This window comes from Hyperolius riggenbachi, chromosome 5 (genome assembly GCF_040937935.1).
Source record: "Hyperolius riggenbachi isolate aHypRig1 chromosome 5, aHypRig1.pri, whole genome shotgun sequence".
In the NCBI taxonomy this organism is placed as follows: Eukaryota; Metazoa; Chordata; class Amphibia; order Anura; family Hyperoliidae; genus Hyperolius; species Hyperolius riggenbachi.
In genome coordinates, this window is record NC_090650.1 from 287,359,210 (window position 1) to 287,379,959 (window position 20,750).

At 42.3% G+C, this 20,750-nt stretch overlaps 1 long non-coding RNA gene across 1 annotated transcript in view; it reads left to right on the top strand.

The window, feature by feature from the left end:
- The window catches only part of LOC137517674 (uncharacterized), a 52,219-nt gene extending 32,057 nt beyond the window's left edge, over positions 1 to 20,162 (top strand). The window contains exons 3-4 of the long non-coding RNA XR_011020622.1: positions 16,558 to 16,629; positions 19,987 to 20,162. This is a non-coding gene — a long non-coding RNA (uncharacterized lncRNA). The remainder of the gene's footprint in view (positions 1 to 16,557; positions 16,630 to 19,986) is intronic.
- The last annotated feature ends 588 nt before the right edge of the window (positions 20,163 to 20,750 follow it).

Consider the following 20,750-nt stretch of genomic DNA (forward strand, 5'->3'; position numbering starts at 1 on the left):
GGAGACTTCAGCAATCTTCATAAGGGCTCGGGCTTCCGAAGACTGACGGCTCTGTACTGTGCATGCCAGAGAGGGTGCTCGCATGTGTGCAGTACAGGCAGACCCATCTCTGGAAGCCTGAGTGCTACCGAAGGCTGCTGAAGTCTCCCCAACCTGGAAGAGAGCAGCCACGACCAAGGTGAAATTTAAATCCGTAATTACAGAAACACAAAATTACACAAATTTCAGCTCAACACTACCTGGAGGAGAACGGAAAGGCTCATTAGGACCCAAAGCCTTCCCTCTCCTTAGGTAAGTACAGTATCTGTTTTTTTTTATTTTAATTTAGGCTTCAGACTCTCTTTAATTGCCAGAAACTGGCATGTAAGGTACCAGCATCTAAGTCCCACTAAGGCAGCATGGTGGCATAGTGGTTAGCTGTCATGCCTTACAGCACTGGGTCTTTGGTATGAATCCCAGCCAAGGCACTATCTGAGAGGAGTTTGTATGTTCTCACTGTGTATGCGTGGGTTTCCTCCAGGCACTCTGGTATTCTCCCTACAGATAGGTTAACTGACCTCTAAAATTGCCCCTAGACTATGATACATACACTACAGGATACATACAGTACAGAGACATATGACTATGGTAGGGATTAGATTGTGAGCCCCTCTGAGGGACAGTTAAGTGACAAGTGCACAGTGCTGCAAAAGATGTCGGCACTAAATACATAATAATAACAATATATAGGGTCTAAAGATCCTCATTGCACCTCATTATGGAGATTTTGTTCCTTCTTTTGACTCCAATGCATTACCAAAGCAATTTTTTTTTTGTGAAAAATTTTCACAAAATGTGTGGCCAAGCACAATCTGATGATTGCGTGCTTATTCTGTGATACTAGCGACTTAACTCAAATCATTCTAGTTAGCCCACAGCCAGAGTTTCTCCAGGAACCACTATACACAGAACTCAAGTTTTAATATTTTCAAAATAAAATTGCTATAAATGTACATAACTAGAGCTTTAACATCTGCAAACGTCTATTGCCTTTTATGTTTAATACATTTTTGCCTTTATTGGGTGACACATAAATCTAATTTGTAATTCCATTTGCTTGTATAACATAAAATGGTTTAAAAATTCAGCGAGTGTATACAGAAGCGCCTGAAGTGATATGAATTAAAGGCCTTATTTGGAGCTATTTTCTGGTCACTGGAACAGAAATGACAAAAGATTCTGTCCATTGGTTTTTCAATATGGTGTTCAATAGTAACAGGAAATTGATGGTGTAACTGTGCCATCGCACTGAGGAAACTTATGATGCGGACAATAGCACTTTCAATAAAAGGCCTTTTGATTTTCCGTGTGTCAAACTGTTTTAATATTATTGTATTTCTAGGTCAATGAAGGGTTAATGTGGTAACATAAATCATATCTAAACAAGAGCCCTAAGCTGCTTTTGTCTAAATACTGCCTTACTAAGGTCAAAAAGCATGAAAAAGAAAAATTCAATGGTTTCTCTCTGAAGTCATTCGGAGACTGCATTAATTCCATTGCCCCAAAACTGACATTGACATAGCATTCTAAAGAGGGTGAATAATAGGTGAATTAGAAATTAATGATTCTTCTGCTATGTAAATGGCAATTAAAGGACATGGCATGCTTCAGGCAGTGTCCTTAAACTCCACCATTTGTTTAGAATGAAATTCATAGCATACAGAAAAAAAGTTCAAAATAATGTGCTTTAAGTAAAAGAATAAAATGAAAAAAAAAAATACAAATGCCTATAGTACACAGCTTAAACTTGCAGTATTTTTGCTGACAGCCTTATACACTGTTGTTAATCTCGGGATATGAATAAATAATGAATGCATAAACAAACTGCAAAGCAACACATTACACCATCAACATAAAGCAGCAGTAAAACTCAATAATTTGCATTGATTATAATTGTGTTCATCAAAGTGTGATGGGAGCTGATCAACGCTGCAGCAGTTGCTCAGGGAAGACAAAAAAAGCCTGTATATAAAGGTGAGAATACATAGTAGATGCATTGTCACTGAACAATATTTTTCTTAATATCAGAACAAACATGATTGTTTCGAATATGTCTTGATAAAAGACTCAACACCAATCAATGCTTGCTTCACACAGTGTTTGTTTTATTCACATCACAGTGTATAATGTTTGCTATCATCACTGCTGCAGTTGATTATGGCAGTGCAATCACCAGGCAATTTTAAATTTCTTTGCTATTTACCCCGTTACTGATCTATGTGTTGGAAGTGACCTGCTGTTTACACTGACCTTTGCTATGAACTTGGCTATTATATTGATTACTGCAGGACCTTTCTGAAATGGTGAAATGCCACATACTTTGTACACTACATCTTATTAGAGTGACCCTCTGAAATATTTTGACAAGTAGTTTAGATATAATTATAGACTGAACTTGAAAGATGTGTAGTACTGAGGACAAAATATTGTTTTTTAGTGTGTTCCGGGTGGACCCAAAAGTTCAAATATTAAGCATTCGCAGGGAGTGTGTGCGTGTGTGCGTGTGTGTGATCTCTTAAAGAGAAATCGTAACCAAGGATTGGACTTCATCCCAATCAGTAGCTGATACCCCCTTTCCCATGAGAAATCTTTTCCTTTTCTCAAACGGATCATCAGGGGGCTCTGTATGGGTGATATTGGGGTGAAACCTCTCCCAGAGTGTGATGTCAGGACCATGGTGCTGACATCACACTGTGGGAGCCTTGTTGCATTGTGGGAAATAACAGCTGTTTCCAACTGCCATAAAAGCAAGCTGCAGCTACTTTCACTGACATCACCTGCCAGTAGTAAAAATGTCACCATATGATACATGTCAGAATGTAAATCAGGGAGAGGAAGGATTTTACAATGGGCAAACACTGACTAAATCGTTTATACATAATTATTGTAAACATTCAGCACTTTTGTTCATTACATTATTTTCACTGGAGTTCCTCTTTAAAGACGGTGTCAATGTGCCTCTGATGTTTATGGTTTTTTTTTTTATCATGCTTTGAACAATTGTTTTCTTTCTTCTTTTAGTGAATGTTCGGCCATTATAAAAGCCTTGTGCTGGAAATACCACCAAGCAATTTTTCATCGGACAGATGAGTCTATAAATAATTTCTGACAGGTTTCATATGATTTCCGATGGTTTTTCTGATCGATTTGTATAGAAGTGATCGGGATCAGAAAATCGATCAGAAAAATGATCAAAATCAGATTGGATATGTCAGAAATTATCTATCGATCTATCTATCTGACAGGAAATTGCATGGTGTATTCCCAGCAATAGGCTACAAAGGTTACCTGGGATTTCATTATATGGGCAGGACGGTGGCTTAGTGGTTAGCGCTCTCGCCTTGCAGCAATGGGTCCCTGGTTCGAATTCCAGCCAGGTCAACATCTGCAAGGAGTTTGTATGTTCTCCCCGTGTCTGCGTGGGTTTCCTCCGGGCACTCCGATTTCCTCCCACATCCCAAAAACAGATAAGTTAATTGGCTTCCCCTAAAAAATTGGCCCTAGACTACAATATATACACTACACGATACATACACTACACGATACATACATAGACATATGACTATGGTAGGGACTAGATTGTGAGCCCCTCTGAGGGACAGTTAGTGACTAGACTATATACTCTGCCCAGCGCTGCGGAAGATGTTGGCGCTATATAAATACTAAATAATAATAATAATAATTTTATTGAATGCTGTTCAGTTCACTGCTGCAATTGCCCTACTGTAATTAGGCTAAACTGGTGATCTGCTGCTTCATTCGCTGATGAAATGGGTCAACAACAACAACAAAAATAGCAACTAGACTCCATGTGACTACCTCTCTTGAGAAAAATATAAACCTTATGGAAACTTTTAAGTAAATTATCATTTATTCACCTTCAGTGGGATTCAATGATCTCTTTAGCATGCATAGGAAAAATGTTTCTTTGCTGCTTTGGGCCATGTCTTTTTGTAAACAGAGCATGACATCAGTATACAAATTAATTAATTTAAAACAAAAATAGAATGTGTTTGTTAAAAAGGAAGGCAAATGAGAAGAAACCTTACATTAATGTATTTGTACTGCTGGTGGATTTAAATTTTAGATTAATTTGTATTAATAAGTTATGACAGCCAGAGCTCTACTAATTTAGGATGATCCTTTTTATAGCTGTTGAAGTAGACAAGTACAAAGTCAAAAACAAGGCACAATGTTTCAGGCCTATCATTTTACTCAGGTGCCTTGTCAACTGAAGTTTCAACACTTAATAAATATTAACACTTAATAAATAAACCCCAACATACACCTTAAGGAATGGTCACCTACATTGTACATCAATTAAGTCATTCAACACAGGTGAATCATAGCGAGCACTAAAATAAAAACTGCCCTTAAACCTTTCAAGGATACATCTCTGACACTGGCTGATATTATGTCAAACAGGTTTACCAGGAGATCTGAGCAGGTCTTTATGAATTTTAGACAGCTTGTAAAAGAATTGGTGCCCTGAGATGGTCATTTCTAAGTACACTTAATAAAAATCAACATAATAAATATATCACAGTTAGAGCAAGCCCTACTTAGAAACTCATATCTTGTATGAAGGGGGTGGCCTAGGGGTCAGTACATTAGGGTGAGGAAAATCACATCTATTGGGGATGTTCACATATGATTGTATAAACCAAAGATTATGATACTGAAAAGTGTTGTGAATTTGTCAGAAAAGGGGGAAATTTGAAAGAAGGTTTTCTAAGGCCTCAACAGACTTGTTTAGCCACATTTTAGAGTTCAGGCACTCTGTGTCCTTGAACTATATCAACTAACATAGTTCATGACATGGGGGCTCTGAAATAGAGGGGTAGAAAATCATGACCCTCTTTCCCAAAGTCATTGTCTATGTCAAGGATAAGGAGCTCATCCCCACCTCTGGTGCCAAAGAGGAGATGAAGGTAGCTACCTCCATGTCTGTGGGTGTAGGCCCCAGGGGCAGCTTATGTAGTAGACTGATGTGCTGAGATCAGCAACTCGCTGACTGGGGCCCCTGAAGTCGAGTAGGGATGGTCGCTGGATTCCGCGGAATTCTAAATTCTGCGATTCCGGACGGAATTGGGCCAATTCCGATTCCGGCGGTCAAAACGGAATTGCTATAGCTGTAAAACGGAATTCTGCTGACATTTTTTTAATTCCGCGGAATTTTACGGAATTCAAATTTATTTCCTCACCTGTCTATTTTCTCCCTTCCTCCTTATTCCCTCCTCCCGGAGGGAGGAGGGTCTCATCTTTCAGGGAATTGTAGTATTTAAAAAGCCAGCTTACATACCGTGGCTGAGAATTGAACCCAGGCTTGGCTGGGAATTGAACCCAGGTCTCAGATGTGGTAGGTAACTCACTTAACCACTATACCACCAACACTACATGCTAAAGCCAGCCTAGCATGAACCATATATGACCAATCCAAGAGAAAAATTAGCTTGCTTAAGGATTTGGAGCATGTCAAAAGCCAACTCACATTGGCTGGGAATTGAACCCAGGCTGGGCTGGCAATTGAACCCAGGTCTCAGTGTGTGGTAGGTAACTCACTTAACCACTATACCACCAACACTACATGTTGAAGCCAGCCTAGCATGTACCATTATGATCAATCCAAGAGAAAAATTAGCTTGCTTAAGAATTTGTAGCATGTCAAAAGCCAACTCACTTTGGCTGGGAATTGAACCCAGGCTGGGAATTGAACTCAGGTCTCAGTGTGTGGTAGGTAACTCACTTAACCACTATACCACCAACACTACATGCTGAAACCAGCCTAGCATGTACCATTGTGATATACCCAAGAAAAAAATGAGCTCTCTCTCTCTCTCTCTCTCTAGGACTTGATGCCATTGAACTGAATTTTCAGCTTAAAACCATCAACGGATACCGGCAGAATTTCACAGGCAATTTCAGAATTCCGCCAGATTGAAAAAGCAATTCTGTTCTGACCAAACGGAACGGAATGACCAATTTCTGCCTAAAAATTCTGGTAAAATACAATTCCGCGGAAAGCGGTGACCATCCCTATTAGAGAGAGAGAGAGAGAGAGAGAGAAAGAGAGAGAGATGAATCTACATGGCTAATTTTTCTCTTGGATTGATCATAACGGTACATGCTAGGCTGGCCTTAGCATGCAGTGTTGGTGGTATAAGAGTAAAAATCGTAGTGAAAAGGGGGGGGGGGGAGGGGGGGAAAACAAGGAGGGAGGGGGACTGTTAGGGGGGTTTAGGGAGAAAATAAGGGTGGCAAAACGCAATGCAGTCAAATGTAGTAAAATGCAGTAAAATGCAGTAAAACAGACTCAACAGTATAGTCTCAAGTTCACGAATAGCGCCTCTGTACCGGTGAGTCTGGAGATCAAGGTTTATATACCTAAGAGTATATGGGTGGACCAATTGCATGGTTCGTAAGGGGTGGGGGCTGTGTGATGGGCAGGTAATGTGTTTCTATGGTTGGGTAGGAGGCAAGCTGGGGGGGCGTGTTTGTGGGTCAATAGGAGCAGGGGACAGGTTATGCAACTTATGTTGGGCCAATAGCAAGAGGGGATGTGGTTGTATAACTTCGGAGAACAGAAAGTAGACAAATATGTACAAAAGTCTATCTATGCAGTGGCTGAATAAAGTACTGGTCAAGGGCACCGCCCCTGACATGGGAGACCAGGGTTTGAATCCTGAGTCTGTTTTACTGCATTTTACTACATTTGATTGAATTGTGTTTTGCCACCCTTATTTTCTCCCTAAACCCCCCCTAACAGTCCCCCTGCCTCCTTGTTTTCCTCCCTCCCCCCCCCCCCCTTTCACTACAATTTTGTCAGCAATTGCGGTCTTACCTCCGCTGCGGACTGCAACGCGGGCGCCGCTTCCGCGTCTGAGGTCACGGATTTCGCCGTCACGCCATCACAGGCCTCCTTGCTGGGATCGGGGCAGACAGGTCTCTCCCCTGCACATCTAATAAGGTCTGCACGCTCGCGCACGGGGCGGCAGGACCTTTATAACTTAAATCCTGCGGTCAGCTGACACCAGCCTGTCAATCACACACTGCTGATTGGTCCAGCCCTCTGGGCGGGTAGTTAGAATTTGCTTTCTGTATTTAAGTTTGGAGATGTCATTTGCTCCTTGTCTGTTGTTGCGAATACCTCGGTGCTAGTGCTCAGACCTTAGTCAGATCCTTGTGTGTTTGAACCGGCAGGACCTCAGGGATTCACACCTAGCCTAGGATTTATATTGTTATTACTGTATTGATTATTATTGTGTATGACCTCTTGCCTGAACCTCTGACTATTTTCTTGCCTCACGATTCTGTACCTTCACCAATCTGATCTCCTGCCGACCTCTGCCTGTCTATAGACCAGGGGCGTCGCTAGCCCTATTTTGGGGGGCACGTGCCCCCAATCTGTCCTGGGGTGCCACGGATCTCTTCCCCAGGGGTGCCCACAGGGCCGAGCCTGGGCGGGTGCATTGCACCCAGGCGCCTGTCTCTGAAAGGCGCCGCCCAGCCGCCGCTCACCCCCTCTGTCCGCGGCTCCCTCCAGCCGCCGCGTCACTCAGACCTCGATTAGGCGGCGACCAATCGTGCGGGCGCTAGGACCCAGCGCCCGCACTGATATGCGGAAGTGGCATCACTTCCGCATATAGAGCGGGTGCGTCCGGCGCCCACTCGTATTGGTCGGGTCGCCGCTGATCCTGAGGTCTGCTGGCTGCAAGTGCGAGGTAAGGGAGGAGCGGTGGTGGCGGGGGCTACCTGTCACTCACTCACTACCTAAAGGGGCTCCCTGGCACTCACTCACTGCCTAAAGGGGCTCCCTGGCACTCACTCACTGCCTAAAGGGCCTCCCTGGCATTCACTCACTGCCTAAAGGGGCTACCTGTCACTCACTCACTACCTAAAGGGGCTACCTGTCACTCACTCACTACCTAAAGGGGCTCCCTGGCACTCACTCACTACCTAAAGGGGCTCCCTGGCACTCACTCACTACCTAAAGGGGCTCCCTGTCACTCACTCACTACCTAAAGGGGCTCCCTGGCACTCACTCCCTGCCTAAAGGGGCTCCCTGGCACTCACTCACTTCCTAAAGGGGCTACCTGTCACTCACTCACTACCTAAAGGGGCTACCTGTCACTCACTCACTACCTAAAGGGGCTCCCTGTCACTCACTCACTACATAAAGGGGCTCCCTGGCACTCACTCACTACCTAAAGGGGCTCCCTGGCACTCACTCACTGCCTAAAGGGGCTCCCTTGCACTCACTCACTGCCTAAAGGGGCTCCCTGGCACTCACTCACTGCCTAAAGGGCTCCCTGTCACTCACTCACTACCTAAAGGGGCTCCCTGTCGCTCACTCACTGCCTAAAGGGGCTCCCTGGCACTCACTCACTGCCTAAAGGGGCTACCTGTCACTCACTCACTACCTAAAGGGGCTCCCTGGCACTCACTCACTGCCTAAAGGGGCTCCCTGGCACTCACTCACTGCCTAAAGTGGCTACCTGTCACTCACTCACTACCTAAAGGGGCTCCCTGGCACTCACTCACTGCCTAAAGGGGCTCCCTGGCACTCACTCACTGCCTAAAGGGGCTCCCTGGCACTCACGCACTGCCTAAAGGGGCTCCCTGGTACTCACTCACTGCCTAAAGGGACTACCTGTCACTCACTCACTACCTAAAGGGGCTCCCTGGCACTCACTCACTACCTAAAGGGGCTCCTTGGCACTCACTCACTGCCTAAAGGGGCTCCCTGGCACTCACTCACTGCCTAAAGGGGCTCCCTGGCACTCACTCACTGCCTAAAGGGGCTCCCTGGCACTCACTCACTGCCTAAAGGATCTCCCTGGCACTCACTCACTGCCTAAAGGGGCTCCCTGGCACTCACTCACTGCCTAAAGGGGCTCCCTGGCACTCACTCACTACCTAAAGGGGCTCCCTGTCACTCACTCACTACCTAAAGGGGCTCCCAGGCACTCACTCACTACCTAAAGGGGCTCCCTGGCACTCACTCACTACCTAAAGGGGCTCCCTGGCACTCACTACCTAAAGGGGCTCCCTGACACTCACTCCCTGCCTAAAGGGGCTCCCTGTCACTCACTCACTACCTAAAGGTGCTCCCTGTCACTCACTATCGGGGTCCCTGTCACTCACTACCTAACTGGAGGCGCCTGTCACTCACTAGCTAACCTGGGGGTCCCTGTCACTCACTACCTAACTTGTGGGGCTACCATATTAAGGGGGCATTCTGCCTATTTATGTGAAATGCTGTCTATTTATACGCCTCATGACTGCTGAATTTGTCTTGTTGGGAGCCTTATGATTTGTTGGGGGCCTCACGATTGCTGAATTTGTCTTGTTGGGGGCCTCATGATTTGTTGGAGGCCTCATGATTGCTGAATTTGTCATGTTGGGGGCCTCATGATTGCTGAATTTGTCATGTTGGGGGCCTCACGATTGCTGAATTTGTCATGTCGGGGGCCTCACGATTGCTGAATTTGTCATGTCGGGGGCCTCACGATTGCTGAATTTGTCATGTCGGGGGCCTCACGATTGCTGAATTTGTCATGTCAGGGGCCTCACGATTGCTGAATTTGTCATGTCAGGGGCCTCCCGATTGCTGAATTTGTCATGTCGGGGCCCACACGATTGCTGAATTTGTCTTGTCGGGGGCCTCATGATTGCTGAATTTGTCTTGTCGGGGGTCACATGATTGCTAACTGCGAGACTATGGGAAAAGCTGAATCCTTATCATATGAGACAATAGCATTAAACCTACTTTTTTAGCTTTTTAAAACAGAAAATAAAACTGGGAGGTTCTAAAAAAATTGAATACATTTTTCAGGAGTAGGATGGATGAAATTGTTTATCTTCACAGTTTATTTTCAACTTGGATTTTCCATAATGTTCATGTATGAGTTAAAACGTTTGTACAGTATTTAGTTTAAATGGCTGTTGCCACTTTGCGATAGATAAGTGACTTTTGGGTTGCAGTTTGGGCACTCGGCCTCCAAAAGGTTCGCCACCACTGTCATAATCTAATGTCCCACCATTGCTAGGTTCATGTAAATTTGTCTCCACCCGTTACCACACCTATATTCTGGTCCATGGCCCACCCATTTTTCGGTGCGCACCGCACAACGTGATCCTCATACTTTTGGCACGCTAGCTGCAGTGTGCTGAATTCTGCTGCCTACAGTATGTACAGTACAGTATACGCTGTTCTCTAGTGCCTGCACTGTGTGCTGATCTACCTCCAGTGTGTACAGTGTAAGGTGTTACTCTGTGCCTTTACTGATTGTAAACCAGCTGTATTGTATGCTGATCCCTGCTACTTTCAGTATGTACAGTATTAGCTGTAAAGCCTGGTACACACATACAATTTTGATTAGCCAATTTTAGCTCTGTTCATAAAATTCATTGTCTGTTGGCCCACTTACTGCACGGGGGTGGTAAAATTGGGGGTCAGTGATTGACCAATCAAAATTGTATGTGTGTATACATCTTTGATCTATGCCTATACTGATTGTAAATTATCTAAATAAAGGACAGGGGGCTCCATCCAATATTTCGATGGGCAGGCCCGTTATCTGTAGCTTACACCGCTGCTAAGTTCATGTACATTTGGCCCCACCCATGGTCACGCCCACTTACCTCATGGCGATGCCCATGTTTTGCTGCGGGGCACTGCGCACGCCGCATATACCTCCCCACCTGGTGCCCACAGGTGCCCCCGATCTCCAAGGACCCTAGAAACGCCCCTGCTATAGACTATTCTCTTGCCTCACGATTCTGTACCTTTGTCAATCTGATCTGCTGCCAACCTCTGCCTGTTTATAAACTCTGATATTTGCCTCACGATTCTGTACTGCCGTTTGACCGATCTGCTACTGACCTCGCCTGTACGACCACTCTCTATCTAGTGATAGCCCCTGCCTCTAAGGGCTATCACTTTGGAGTACTCCTGTGAAGTATAAGTGTGCACCAATCACCTGTTTCTCACATTTGAATAAAGTACTGACTACTATATTGCCTGAGCTATCACTGACCATTACAGATTTTTACCCTTATAACAATCTCCGCACAGCCCCTCACCCCCTCTCCCAATATACCTCTAACCACAGCATTGTTTACCCATTATTCACGTTAACGTAACTATACACCAAAAATCATCAGCACACATATACATTGGTCTAAGGACACGCTATTTGTCTCTACCGTGTACTCCTATCTGTTTATTGCCTGAGGAAGTGGGAACATATCCGTGAAACGTGTTGCACTGTTTGTTTTGGCGTATATTAATAAACCTGTTGTCATAAAACTGACAGTATCTTGTCTGCTTCGGGGAGGCGAGTCCACCACCACCTCCTGAGGGATTTTAAGCCTTTTAGAACCTATTATCCTGCTGGCGCCTCTGTTCACTCTTACATTACCAATATCCACTCCTGGTGGAGGGGTTGATCCCCATTTTTTTCCTTATCTACAGAGAGCGACTTTTAATCCTGAGTGAGGACAGGCTTAATCTCCTCATCTGCCTATACAGTGGTTACCTAGGTGGTAACCCATGTTTGTGAGTATATACATTATATACTTTTCATTTCCAACTCCTTGTTTTGCATACTACACTATATTGGGCTCTCTGTATTTCTTTTGTCTTTATCATGCAGGAAAAAAGGGCGCAGTGGAAAAAAAAGGGATTGGCTTCATAACGAAATGGCACGGGTGGATAACGAAATCTGATAACAATAAATATCGTTGTGAAACTTGGCTAACGATGAACACCATTGTAATTACAGATGGGAAATAATAACGAAAATATATTAATGTTAAAAATCGTTACGTAATTCAACAATACAGCTTAACCCAACCCTACTCTCACACAGAACCCTCCCCTGGTGGTGCCTAAAACTAACCACTCCCCTGGTGGTGCCTAACCCTAATTACACCTCTGGAGGTGCCTATCCCTAATTACCCCTCCGGTGGTGCCTAACCCTAACCCCCCTGGTGGTGCCTAACCCTAACCACCCCATGGTGGTGCCTAACACTAACCACCCCCCCTGGTGTTGCTAAAACTAACAGCCGCCCAGGTGGTGCCTAACCCTAACCACTCCCCCTGGTGTTGCTAACCCTTACCATTCCCTCTGCAGAAACACCCTTTTACACATAGAAATGGTAATATCTTTGATAACGTAAAATCTGTACATATAAACGAAATAATATGACAAAAAACTATAACGTTGCAAGCTTCTAAAATGATAACTACTTCAAAACTATAATGTTATAATGTTGTTAACGATATTTTTCGCAGCGCCCTTTTTTCTGCATTTTTCGCTGTATTAACAATAATTGCATTAAAGTCTCTGGCGGCGCCCTTTTTGCCCACCCTCATCCTGCACCCTTTTTTCCTGCTACCCATTATTTGATGGAGAACTTTACATGCAGTGACACTGACCCGGAAGCAGATAGCAGCCATCTTGGATTTTAGACAGGATAAAGATGAAAAAATTAAGAATGAAATGTGCACAGGATAGCAACAAAAATTACAGGAATAGCCTGTATTTGGCATACATTTTTGGGGGTATGTTTATTTTAAAGGTCCCTGTATATTTCTGGTTTCCTTTAAGTAGTTCCTGGTGTTTCCTCAGAATACCTGGTGCTTCTTCAGAATATCTGTAGGGACTGGAATGATTTCCATGGTCACTGGTCCACAGGTGATGGAGGAGCCACCTGGAAGGTGGATATAAATGGGTTCTTCTTGGGATTTTTGAGGTAACAGATGAGTAGTGGAAAACGAAAGAACTAAGCCCATGAAACAACTACATGCTCCAGAGTCAATGATAGCTGATGTTTCAAGGATTTTTCCTGGAAGCTTAAAGGAAATAGGGATAACAAAATAGTAAGTGGTCAGTAGAATAGTGAGAAGAGACAAGGTCTTGTGATCAACTTCCTTACCTGGGGAATGCACTGGGCAGGAGCCAATGAAATGCCTCGCATTAACGCAGAAATAGCAGAGCCATCCCTGCCTTCTTCTGTTTCTTTCCTTGAGGGCTGTATTAATCCCGATTGCATAGCCTCAGGTTGGTCAGTTGGTGTAGTGGATGTTGAGGAGGTTAAACTTGATAGACCTTTATCTTTTTTCAACCCAAATAACTATGTAAAAGAGCGGATGTGAGGTAATGGTGTTAGATAATTCTAATTGTCGTTCCCGGAGATGACGCTAAATCTGGAAGGCTGTTAGTATCACATTGTCCAAGGATGCAGTTACTCCAACCCAGGCAAATTCATTCTCCAGAGATTCAGATAGACCAAGGCAGTACTGGTGTTTTAAATCTGATTAATTCCAGTCAATGCCCACAGCCCACCACCGGAATTCAGATGTATAAGCCTCTACTGGTCTTCTGCCATGCCTGAGATTGCGGAAGGAAGCTTTATCTGTGGCACATTGTTGGGGGTCATCATACAGTATTGCCATAGTGGGTAAGAAAATCTCAATGGAGGCCAAAGCTGAACTTTTCTGATCCATAAGCTGAATGAGTCCAGGACTGGGGCTCCCCTTGCAGTAGAGAAATTATGAACCCAACTTTTGTTTCCTCATGCACAAAGATGCAAGGTTGGAGGGCAAAGTAAGGTTGACAGGAATGCCGGAAGGTCCAAAGTTTGCTCCTGACTACAGAAAAATATTCAGGTACTAGTACTCTTGGTTCTGGGACTGGAACTTCGGGACCAGGAATGGAATCAGCCAGTGCAGGGATATGAATTTGTGCAGCAGCAGGAGCAGGGGCTGGAATGAAAGCTTGACCATTGCTGGCTAGGGTGTTAATCTATCCTTCCAACTGTACGTATCTGGCTTGGAGCTCTTTGATGGAGTTGGTCAGGGTAGACATTTGCTTGCAAAGGGTGCTCAGGATGTTGGCTTTCTCCTCAGCAGTCTCCCCATTGTACAGCTGTAGTAGTCTACCTAAAGGTTCTGTCTTTGTCATACAATAATACAGAATTATGCCTGGGGCCCAGTAGAGAGCTTTCAGCTGCGCTTTGGGATCACCACCAGAAATCCCAAAAAGCATTATGCTGATGAAGCAAGTGAATGAAGGTGAACCCGCATCCACAATTGAGATTTGACCATCGCTATCCTGCAGCATTTTTGGAGCAATAGCCCTTTAATGCAAACAATAGTAGCTAGTAACTACTTGCCAGGTCCTCTGAGGTCTGGTTTCCAGAGCTTAGCCAACCCCTCTAGCACAATAGATCATCTACACTTCTCTATTTGGAGACAGAGAAGCACCTATGACCTCTTGTGCTACGGGGTGGGGCTATGCTCCAGAAGCCAGTGGAAATTAACATTTGGAGGCCTGGTAGATATTTAAAACTTTATTTACACATGATACAAAATAAGTTAAAAAAAACCCACAAATTTGAAGCACTGTACAACCACCGGCACTAGATTGTACAGTGCTTCCAATCATCATTCACAATGCAGGTAATCTCTGTAGCAAACACTACACACTAGCAAAAACTCTGAGTGTTTGCTATAGCGATTGGCGATCTGTAATAGGCCCAAAACCTAAAAAAAACTGCTCTGCTAAAACATGTGGCACATCTCATCTGTGATTGACTAGATACAATGAATTCACTACACTAAAAAATAAAATTCCACAGGGAACTGGTTTGCAGTTATACTTATTTCAAATATAAATAGTTTTATTTCTGCTTTAACCTATTATAATCTATGCAATTAACCGCTATGAATTATTATTATTTCTCTACACTTTAACGCTGTGTCCTCTTTGTATTTGTGCCATTGCAAACTCCATGTGTACTACAGAAAATAAATGGCTAGAATGTCAAAAGCCGGATGTGCTTCCAATATCTTAAAAAATATAAGGTGATAAGTTGGATATGTCAGGTAATTGGCAGACAGATAGAAAGTTACACTATGTTCTCTGAGAAGAAAATTAACCAATATATGTATACAAGCCCAGCGCAAGGGTGGACCTAATCACAGTAGTAAACCACTGCTCAGCTGCGTGTTATAAAAGGGGCTCCCTCAACCCCTCCAAATCAAATAGCACAATTTTAGATACAAATAACACGCGCTAGGGAGTCACCAAAAGACATTTATTAGTAATGATCCAAAATACACACTTCGGACGCAGGTCTGCTGCCTAAACATTCAATATGCCACTCATTCCTCACGCATTCAGAAGGGCCCTTCTAAAAATGACACAAAAAATAAAAAGAAAAAATGTAAAAAAGAGAAATAAGAAATATATAAAAGATATAAAATATATCGGGCAATACAGGAGATAATGAGTTATTGCTCTCCTTATAGAAGCATATGTATCCTTTCAGCTGTATTTGAGTGACGCTAATGTCAGTTTCCTTATAAAAAATGATGGAAATCTATTTTTTATAAGGAAACTGACATTAGCGTCACTCAAATACAGCTGAAAGGATACATATGCTTCTATAAGGAGAGCAATAACTCATTATCTCCTGTATTGCCCGATATATTTTATATCTTTTATATATTTCTTATTTCTCTTTTTTACATTTTTTCTTTTTATTTTTTGTGTCATTTTTAGAAGGGCCCTTCTGAATGCGTGAGGAATGAGTGGCATATTGAATGTTTAGGCAGCAGACCTGCGTCCGAAGTGTGTATTTTGGATCATTACTAATAAATGTCTTTTGGTGACTCCCTAGCGCGTGTTATTTGTATCTAAGAAAATTAACCAGCAGCTGCTGTCTGAGGCCCCAAGGTCATCTGAATGTCAGAATCAACTAAGGGCCAATCATTCAGAAGGATACTCTGCTGATATTTGCCCTCACTGGTCATTTTCAGATCTCTCAGGAACTGCCCCACTACCACTGCCAACATGTGTTCATTTCTAAAAATTACCCAGATTGTGATTTATTACCCATCACGCTGCAAAAATCCATTGTGAATTAAATCACCTCTTTGTTTCAATTGCTATTCTGCAATACGCATCATATCATCATAAATGACATTGAAGTTATAATCTACAGTACTCTGCTTTAGACACTGATAAGACTCCACCAAGGGACGATCAATACTTACTATTCATTTTTGAAATTATCTTCACATTGATCCCTGAACAAGTGCCAGGAACACAGAGGCACAGTGGCTTTAATACTATAATTATATAAAGGTTTACAGGCTCATCCTCCCAGCCAATAAAAGCTGTCAGCTGGCAGGGACAGTTACAATCCCATAATCCATCAAAATGCTGTTCTCTGACCTATGTGCTTCTGGGCTTTTGGTAGACCTCGATAAACGTGCTTACAGAGTGGAGAATAGCAACAAATGCTGGGAAAACAAAGCATGAGATTCATATTACAGATTACGGAAACGTCTCTGTACTTCACTAGCTTTATCACAGCATTAAGAAGGACATTTTCATGTTAGGAACTCAAGGGAGCAGCCAGAGTATAAAAAAAAAAAATCTACCAACTTTGCTTTAAACAGTGGTATGACTTTGAGGAGAATAATAAAGTGTTTTAATCTCGCAGGAGCAGTCCATAAAAGATGGGATGTAACATCTGGGAGAGTTCTGAATTCAGCGCAAAACAAGTGTAACAAAAGTATGTAATGTGTGTCAGAAACATTTGTAACTTGGATTATATGACATATGCATAGTGTCAGACGCACAAATTCACAGTGTGTGTGTGTTTATGTTTGTGATGTGTGTGTGCCTCACATATTTTAAACAGCATGCAAACACCTGGAGTCTCTATATGTATCAAAACCATTTTTTATGATTGCCATAAAAATGTCAATCTGTTCTCTACAGTGGAAATAACAGTTTTGATTAGCTACCATATCTACGATTCACCTAAAAGGAGACTAATGCTAGGTACACACAATGAGATTTTCTGGCAGATTTACCGCGAGATCGATTATTTCCAACATGTCCAATCTAATTTTGCATAGAAGAGAACAGAAAATTGATCGGAAAATCGACCGGAAATCAGATTAGACATGTTGGAAATAATCGATCTGGCAAGATTCTGCCAGAAAATCTTATCGCGTGTACCAGGCATCAGATCACAAGTGGCAAGCAGCTTAATTGTCGAAAAAGGCCTTCTGTTTACCAACATTATAGACACTTTTACTTGCAGGGGTTGGATCTCCAGTTCCCAGAATGTACAATAGTGTCTTTTATTGATTATGGGTTAAATTAATCTACAGGCAATGTACACAGAAGTAATAAGCAGAGCACACATGGCCACGTGCATAAAATAGAGGTGCAGGAAAATGTGGGCACCCAAAAAAAGCTGATAAAACAATATTGGTATTTTACTGATGTTCTGCTAACTTACATTGGTATGTCTCATTTGTTGTAAAACATCAGTAAATGTTACCGATATCTTACTACAGTGAAATGTAACCCTATTCACACACATAACACTCTCTCTACCATGCATAACCTTAACCATCACCCTCCCCCCCCCCCCCCCCCCCCCAGACGCATAACCTTAACCTCCCCTCCGTGGCTAACCATAACTCCCCCATGTCAAACCTTAACCACCCTTGGATGCCTAACTTTAACTCCTCCCTGCCTAACATTAACCACCCCCTCCCAGACACCTAGCCTTAACCCCCATGCCTAACCTTAACTCTCCTAAACAAAATCCCTTTCATTCCTAGGCTTTAACAGGAGCCTTTCGCTCCTAAATTATGCTGCTAGAGTGGACACCCAAATTACATGTTTTGCTAATGGGAGGGCAATAGAATAGAAGGGTGCACAATAATGAAGAAAATATTTACAGTGCAGCATTGCTATAAGGCAAAGTACCATGAGATGTACTATATTAAATGGGGTAGTATAGGGGGCATTATAATAAAGTATGTATAAGGGCAGTACTAACATAGGGGTACTATAATGAATACAAAAAAACAATGTTGGGGGCTTAAGGAAGCACTATGATGGGAGAAGACTAAAACTGGAGAGCAAGAGGCACCAAAAATTTGGGACATCCCAGGGGGTCATCAGACAAAAAACACCCTTGTCATGCATAGCAACACCCATGGGGATTTTAAAAGTACTAAGACACAAAAGTTGCTGTCATCTTCAGAATCTTGAAATCACTACCTGAGAGTAGTGGTGGGTGGTGTGTGTGTGTTGGGGGGGGGGGGGGGGGGGTAGGGTTTAGGCATTGGTAGAGGGATTGGTTATGGTTAGGCATTAGTGGGGGGTTGGTTAGAGTTCGGCATTAGTGGGGTGGTCGTTTATGGTTAGGCATCTGGGACGGCTCATGTGAGAATAGGGCAGTGACATAGCAATAGGGGTTGCAGAGGTAACCACCACATCGGGGCCCTTGGGCTAGAGAAGCCCACTCCTCCAACACAGTATTAGCTCTTTATTGGTCCTTTGCTGATAATATTCACCTATATAGTTGATTTGAATAGTACTCATCATTAACACACAGTTTTCCATCCCCTTCTTGCACCTCTGACACTGTGGTTGTCCTTGATTGGCTTTGGTGTGTTGTATCAATTGTTATCTATAGCATGCTTGGGGGCTTCAATACTAAACTTGCACTGGGGTCAACGGCTTCTTAGCTATGCCACTGGAATTGGGTTCAACTTAAATTACCAATATGTCACAGTTTTAAGAAAGCTATGAAAATGTGTTTCAATTTTAACTGTAGGAAACATTTTACTTTAGTTTTCCAATTACAAAAAAAAAAAATACACAGTATAATTGGAATCTGTATTCCCCGCTGAAAGAATTTTTACTTCCTGTCCTGAGAGGAAGTAGGTAAATCTCTGCAACTCAGAGAAGACAGTTTAAAGCGGACCTGAACTTAGAACTTCCTCTCTGCTATAAAATATAACAGCAACAGCATAATAACCTATAAATAAAAACATTTGTTTGTTACAGCTGATACAAATCCTGCAATAAATCTGCAGTGTGTCTACTTCCTGCTTTCATAACAAACCAACAAACACAAACACAGAACATTTACATCGCGCTTTTCTCCTGGCGGATTCAAAGCGCCAGAGCTGCAGCCACTAGGACGCGCTCTATAGGCAGTAGCAGTGTTAGGGATACTTGCCCAAGGTCTCCTACTGAATAGGTGCTGGCTTACTGAACAGGCAGAGCCAAGATTAAAACCCAGGTCTCCTGTGTCAGAGGCAGAGACCTTAATCATTACACTATCCAGCCACCGCTGGAAGCAGACATAGTTACTATGTTTACAAATTAGCTGCTCGCTGAGGCAGCCAGCTGTCAAAGCTAAGAAATCAAATTACAGTTCGCAGGTCAAATGTACAGGCTAAACTCTCTAAATACATACAGGATGCATTTCTTTATGCTTTCCTTCAGTCCTGTGCGAGAGTTCAGGTCTACTTTCAAAGAAAACCTTTTATCAGAGTTGTGAAGAGTGAAAAAGCCTATAAAATTTTAATAGTTGTCACAAATCACTTTATCAGATTTTAATAGTTCTCACGTATCACTCATTTCCTTGGGGCCATGAAGATTCATAATCCATAAAGGAGCATGAAGGTCCAATAGACAAGAAGTAAAGTAAAAAAAAATCCCTGATGAGAATGCAGCCAGCAGAAAAAAGTCCTAGCATCTTTGAACACTATTCAAAACTAATTTTTTATGGGTTTGAATGATGAAATTACTAAGAAAATGATTATTTTAGCACACAACTAAGTTTTCTATGTCTAACTGGTATTTTTATTGTCACTCACATTTCAGTAGTATTGTGTATGCTAAAACATCTTTTAGCTCAAAAAAATGTATTAAAAGTAACATGTTCAAATCCTGAAAAAAAAATATATCCAGTGCATTTAGGATTTAAAAAATCAGTATTCAGCTTACATAATACATTTAATCTGGATTTTATTAAATAATATAAAAGTAACCCTATAAAATACAGTGCTAAAGTTGGTGTTGTTTCATCAAGTTTTTATTTAATTGCTTTCAGAATTTAACAATAGAGGAGTACTGGACTGTGGAAGAACACCACCAGCCCAAATAACAGACGGTGTATCTATTATCTCACTTCCATGAAGGTCAATGACCTATGACAGTTGGAGCAGAAAAAGCACTGTGAAGGATGTGCAATTTAATCTTTACACAAATAAAAGAGAAGTATCACAATGCCAGCATAATGAAGAATCTCTGAGTGAAAAAGAAAAGTCTGTCCCAAAGGAAATTCTTCACTCCATTTCTTAAACTGTTCAAATGCATTCACACTATGAAGTTTACTCATTGTGTTGACACATGTATTAATAGTATTTTGGTTGGACTGCAATAGATTCTATAAAACGATTGTAGAGAGTCCAGGTCTGTCTCAAATTTGCTTCCCTTCGTTCATTACTATTCGATGTCGACTGCTGTGTACCATTGTCTGCCAAAATGTTTGCATGATTAAATGCTCCTTTTTCCTTATACATTTCATACAAAGGTGTTTCTGTTTAACACTGCTCTCCATTGGCTGTTTTTTCTTACATTAATTTAACACGGGTTTTAGGTTTATTGATTTAAAATATAATACACCAGCATTTAATTGGTTTATTTTTAGTGTCTACCCTTCACTTATTTATACATTACAGACTATAATAAATGTTTGTTTGTTTTTTGTTTGTTTGTTTTTATTCTGAACATACTGCAATCTTGAAGAATGTAAAGTTCAAATAAATGATATATTTGTTATATAATTGTATACATTTATTATAACCAATGCTT